The sequence below is a fragment of the Neomonachus schauinslandi genome, chromosome 9, assembly GCF_002201575.2.
Source record: "Neomonachus schauinslandi chromosome 9, ASM220157v2, whole genome shotgun sequence".
NCBI classification, from domain to species: domain Eukaryota; kingdom Metazoa; phylum Chordata; class Mammalia; order Carnivora; family Phocidae; genus Neomonachus; species Neomonachus schauinslandi.
In genome coordinates, this window is record NC_058411.1 from 85,605,763 (window position 1) to 85,612,058 (window position 6,296).

The following is a 6,296-nucleotide window of genomic DNA, read 5'->3' on the forward strand; positions in this document are numbered from 1 at the left end:
CCCTGAGATCATGACCTGAGCAGAAATCAAGAGTCAGGCGCTTGGCTGACCGAGCCCCTCAGGTGCCTCTAAAATAGAATTTTAAAATGAAGTTCAAAGTCTGTCAACTTTCCTTGAAGTCAGTATGAATAAAACATTTTCAGATAGTTCTTCCCTATTCCGGTATACTGGGCTTCTTTCTGGCTCAGGCTCTAAGATCAGATCTTACGTAAAATTGGGTCCACTCTCAGACAAGTTTGATAGTGAAAGATCTAGGATTTATGAAGATAGATATAACCCCCAAGCTAGTCAAAGATTAGTAGTTTCCTGACTAGATTAATATAGTGGCAATGTGAGGAGAGACTGGAGTGATGGAGTTTAGTTAGGAGGCTACTATAATAATTGGATAAAAGTCATATGGATTTCTCTTTCTATTTCTATTGATAGTAGGAAGCGAAAAGGGAAGATGGATGTTTAGATAAGTTAGCAGCACACTGGCTTCCAATTGCACATTATGGTCACCCTCAAAATACAGTATTTGAACATTAGTAATGATTATGGCAACAGTCCTGAATTTTAACAGATTCTTATAATGATTGGTTTAACTTATAATGATTGGTTTAACTGAAATTTTAAAAATATCAAAAGAGGGAGAGATGAAGTGGCAGGAAAGATAGCCTCAGTCAGGTACAGGGACATCCTTCTTGAAGATTACCCTTGAGATCTACCTGCATCTGCCCTGACTAGAGTCTAATGTGTCTGGATAGAAAAAAATCTAACCCATATATCATGAGTCACCAGCCTCTATTCTCTAATTTCAATCAAATTCCATTCATCAAGTATTTGTTGAGCACAGATATATTCCAGCACACTACCAGATCCCTGTAAAGTGTACCATAGATAGACATTTTATTTTTTATTTTTTCAGAGATTTTATTTATTTATTTGAGACAGAGATAGCGACAGAGAGCACAAGCAGGGAAGAGAGGGAGAAGCAGGCTCCCCACTGAGCAGGGAGCCTGACACAGGGCTCCATCCCAGGACCCTGGGATTAGAACCTGAGCTGAAGGCAGACTCTTAACTGACTGAGCCACCCAGGAGCCCCTAGATAGAGACTTTAAAGTTAGTTTCTATCCTTACATAACTTATTGTATAGTAGTATATACTGTATACTCGAAATAGGAATGAAGTATCCAGCTAGAGGAAAAGTATAAGAGTAATAAAGTATCCATCTATTTAGAAATAAGTGGAATATAAGTGCCAAAGATATGGTAAAAGACAAAAAACAAAAACAAAACAACACACACGCCTCCTTTTAATTTCTCCAACATAGCAATCATGCCCCACCCCCCCTCACCCCCCTACCCTGGGGCATTGGCACAGCCTTTCCTCTAACTAGCACACCCCACCTCCCAGCCCCAGTTCTTCTGCCTGGCTCCTTCTCATCCTTCAGGTTTCATCTTAAATGTCGCTTCCTCAGAGAGGCCTTCCCTGCTTCCCTGTGTAAAGTAGCCCTTTTCTGTTTTATTTTTTAAAGCAATTTTCATTGCTTTTAATTATCTGGTTTATTCACTTATTGAGTCCTCTCATGTCTGACTTCCCCACTAAGCTATACATTTCATGAAGGCAAGAATTACTTTTTTTTTTTAACCACCATACACTAAGCCTCTGGGAAGTAGATAGCACAAAGTAGATGTTCAATAAATATTTGTTTAATAAATACATGGATAGTATTACTTTCATTAGTTGAATAGTTTGAACCAACATCATAGAGGATATTTATCTTAAAGACTTAACTTCTCAAAAATGATGAAACAAGTAGTTTCTGGAAAATTTGCAAGAATAGACTTTACGAATGCTGTTCTGTGAACCATAGTCTGCAGATCATTTGTAATCCAGCCAAGATTTCTTTTTTTTTCTTTTTTTAAGATCTTACTTATTTGAAAGAGAGAGAGAGCACAAGCAGGGGGAGCAGCAGACAAAGGGAGAGGGAAAAACAGGATCACCGAGCAAGGAGCCCGATGTGGGGCTCGATCCCAGGACTCCGGCATCATGACCTGAGCCGAAGGCAGACGCTTAACGACTGAGCCACCCAGGCACCCCAAAGAATAATTTTAACGATGTCCTATTTTAGAGGATTTTCACTATATGCTTTAAAATAAGAAACTGTTTGGCATATTAAGTATCTGTGGAAATGAGTCACTAGATATATCTGCATGAACATGTTGAGATGAAAGCATTTGCAAATCATGCATTTTCAAGTGTGGTTAAATGATTCTCTACACTTATTTTTACAACTTATAATCATTACTACTGTTCAAATATATTAGGGTTGAACATAACATGTTCATAACATGAAAATGGAAACATAAGAAAGATTAGCATTCATGACTCATACTACTAACTTAACCATTTTCTTTAAATTTTTTATAATTATGGTATGTTTCACATCCTGAAATATTATTTAATATGTAGCATTATTGATGCTGAAGACACAAAAATAATGTACAGTCATTATTCTAAAAAATAAACAGGTTCCAATTATTTCTTTTGAATTTTAGACTTCTGGCTAATGAAGAATGCTTATAGTTTAATATTAGAGAGATTGTAACCTTGAATGAAGTAACTAAAATGTAGAGGAACTATTTGTTAAATGCAAAAATCTCATAAAAGATTTTGTTTAGCAAGCCTATTTGAAACAGCTCAGAGCTAAAATTATTTCTAGGCTATCACAAGATAAATTCATTTTGTTTGGATTTTGATCCACCAGTAAATTTGGATTGGGGAGAGTGTCATTTTGATATTTAACACAGCAATTAAATTATAACTTGGAAAGTGAGTTCTACATGGACTGAGGCATTTAGAAATTATGTGAAAATAAGTAACTGTATAGACAACAACTGTATAGACAACTGTATAGACAACTGTATAGACAACACAGACAACTGTGTGACCGTTTCACACACCTGGGTGTGAATTTTGGGAAATCTAATAGAAGCCGCAGATGACAATACTTCAGTATCAACAATCCTGTAGCCTTCTGGCTTATTTGGTTTTGGACTCCCTCTAGTGGTCCAACCTTTTGGCACTTTAATTGGTACTCCAGTTCATAGAATCACCAAATTTGGGGTCATGTTAAAAGCAAGGGAGCCTGGGTGGCTCAGTCAGTTGAGCGGCTGACTCTTGGTTTCGGCTGGGGTCATGATCTTGGGGTTGTGGGATCGAGCCCCACGTCAGGCTCCATGCTCAGTGTGGAGTCTGCTTGAGATTCTCTCCCTCTGCCCCTTCCTCCCTCACACATACTCTCTCTCTCTCTAAAATAAGTAAATACAATAAATCTTTAAAAACAAATAAGCAAAAGAACCACACAACTATTAGAATGGTTTTCCACAAGGAGAAGTCTATGTCATTGATCATTAAAAGACTATTGTCATTTATCATTGGTAGAATAAATGTGGGCAGTAAGATAGTTGAAATAATAGTGTTGCAAATGCTTTGACCTAAATGGACTCAGTGGATTTCATGGGCTGACTGGAAAAGCTAGTTATAGTTCTGCTAAGAGTGTGTGGATAAGGGCCGAAGGCCCAGAAACAGGATTCCTGGTTGCTTTTGTTTGCAAGCTAAGGTGAGAACTGGACCTTTTAGAGAGAGGGTGAAGTAAATATTACCTGGGTATATGGGTCCTACAGGGTCAGGGAGCCCAAAGCATCATGTAGTTTCCTTCGCATCAAATGCAGAAAACTCTAAGATTGATTTAACTTTATTTATGTTGACTTTGGTTATGCTCCTTAGCTATATCTTATAAAAATTCTCCTACCTCTTCCACATAACCATACTCAAAATATGAAGAGAGACTCTTATGTTTATTCCATTAACCTTTTACTTCCTGGCTAGTTCTGCACTGTAGATATACATAAATCTACCAACTCTTTTACATTATAATCCTTCACATATTTAAGGCAGTTATCATGTCCTCATTAAGTCTTCTTTCTGCCATGCCCCCTTTTTTTTGATCCTCAAAGCTTCTTGGGACCAGAATAAAAGAACATCTGTGAGGTACAGGCAGTATGATAGAATAACTTGATGGACATTTATTCACACCTTCAGGGGCTAGTAAAAATATTGGCTTTTTATTTTAGAAAATACAAAACTTTTCTTGAAAAGTCTGAGTTTGGAGTCTTTGTTCTCCAAAGAGAACAGAAGGAAATAAGGTTGAGAGAAAGAACAAAATGGTATGTAATGGGTGACTTACCCAGGTCAGAACCTCCCCTTACTATGCTATTTCCTGTTTCCTTTTTTTTTTTTTAAAGATTTTATTTATTTGAGAGAGAGAGAATGAGAGAGAGCGCGAGTACATGAGAGGGGGGAGGGTCAGAGGGAGAAGCAGACTCCCTGCCGAGCAGAGAGCCCGATGCGGGACTCGATCCAGGGACTCCAGGATCATGACCTGAGCCAAAGGCAGTCGCCCAACCAACTGAGCCACCCAGGCGCCCTCCTGTTTCCTTTTAAGATGTTCCAGCTCTGAGCTGGAAACATACAGCAGAAACCAGATTAAGGGAATGTGGAATCCAGTGGTCAGGCATAGTGTCTGCCCTGAGGTTTGAGCAGAGCAAGGGGAACTGGCATTGGTCTTAAGATCCCAGATCTCACAATACTTTCTATTGAGAAGACATTGCTATAGACTCCACAATAGATTATTTGCATAAGCAGAAAGAAATCCACCAGCCCCCAAGTGACTTAAGCACTCTGTCTGCAATCTCAATTTTGTAATCACATAAATTTGGGTTGCAGTGAAGTGGGAAAAATAGAGGTAGAGAGATGTGCATAAGGTAAAAACAAGGCATATTTTCTTGACTTTGAAGGTCTGGAACTCTTTTTGCTGAGCAGAATTAAATAGGATAGGAAATGTATTCCAGCTGATACAGAGGAAGAGTAATCCTCTAGAACAAATATTGCTACCCAAAGCAATCTACAGATTTAATGCAATTCCTATCAAAATACCAAGAGCATTTTTTCACAGAACTAGAACAAACAATCCTAAAATTTGTATGGAACCACAAAAGACCCTGAGTAGCCAAAGCAACCTTAAAAAAGAAAAACAAAAGGGTGCCTGGGTGGCTCATTCGGTTAGGCATCTGCCTTCAGCTCAGGTCATGATCCTGGAGTCCTGGGATCGAGTCCCACATCGGGTTCCCTGCTCAGTGGGGAGTCTGCTTCTCCCTCCACCCCTCCCCCCTACTAGTGATCTCTCTCTCTCTCTCTCATGCTCTCTCTCAAATAAATAAATAAAATCTTAAAAAAAAGAAAAAGAAAAACAAAGCTGGAGGCATCACAATTCCAGATTTCAAGTTATATTACAAAGCTGTAGTCATCAAACAGTGTGGTACTGGCACAAAAATAGACACACAGATCAACAGAACAGAATAGAAAGCCCAGAAACAAATTTACAATTATATGGTCAATTAATCTTTGACAAAGGAGGCAAGAATATGCAATGGGAAAAAGTCTCTTCAACAAATGGTGTTGTGAAAACTGGACCACTTTCTTAAACCATACACAAAAACAAACTCGGAATGGATTAAGGACCTCAATGTGAGACCTGAAACCATAAAAATCCCTTAAGAGAGCACAGGTAGTAATTTCTCTGACACCTGCCATAACAACATCTTTCTTGTCTCCTGAGGCAAGGGAAATAAAAGCAAAAATAAACTATTGGGACTACATCAAAATAAAAAGCTTCTGCACAGCAAAGTAAATAATCAACAAAACTAAAAGACAACCTACTGAATGGGAGAAGCTATTTGCTAGTAACGTATCCAATAAACGTATCCCAAATATGTAAAGAACTTACACAACTCAACACCAAAAAAACCCCCAAAAATCCAATTAAAAAATGGGCACAAGACATGAACAGACATTTCTCCAAAGAAGACCACAGATGGACACATGAAAAGATGCTCAATATCACTCATCATCAGGGAAATGCAAATCAAAACCACAATGAGCTATCACCTCAGACCTGTCAGAATGGCTAAAATCAAAACCACAAGAAACAACAAGTATTAACAAGGATGAGAAGAAAAAGGAACCCTTGTGCACTCCTGGTGGGAATGCAAACTGGTGCAGCCACTGTGGAAAGCAGTATGAAGGTTCCTCAAAAAAATTAAAAATAAAACTACCCTATGATCCAGTAATCATACTACTGGGTATTTACTCAAAGAATATGAAAACACTAATTTGAAAGGATATGTGAAGTATTGTAAATAATGCAACATTATTTTCAATAGACAAATTATGGAAGCAGCCCAAGTGTCCAT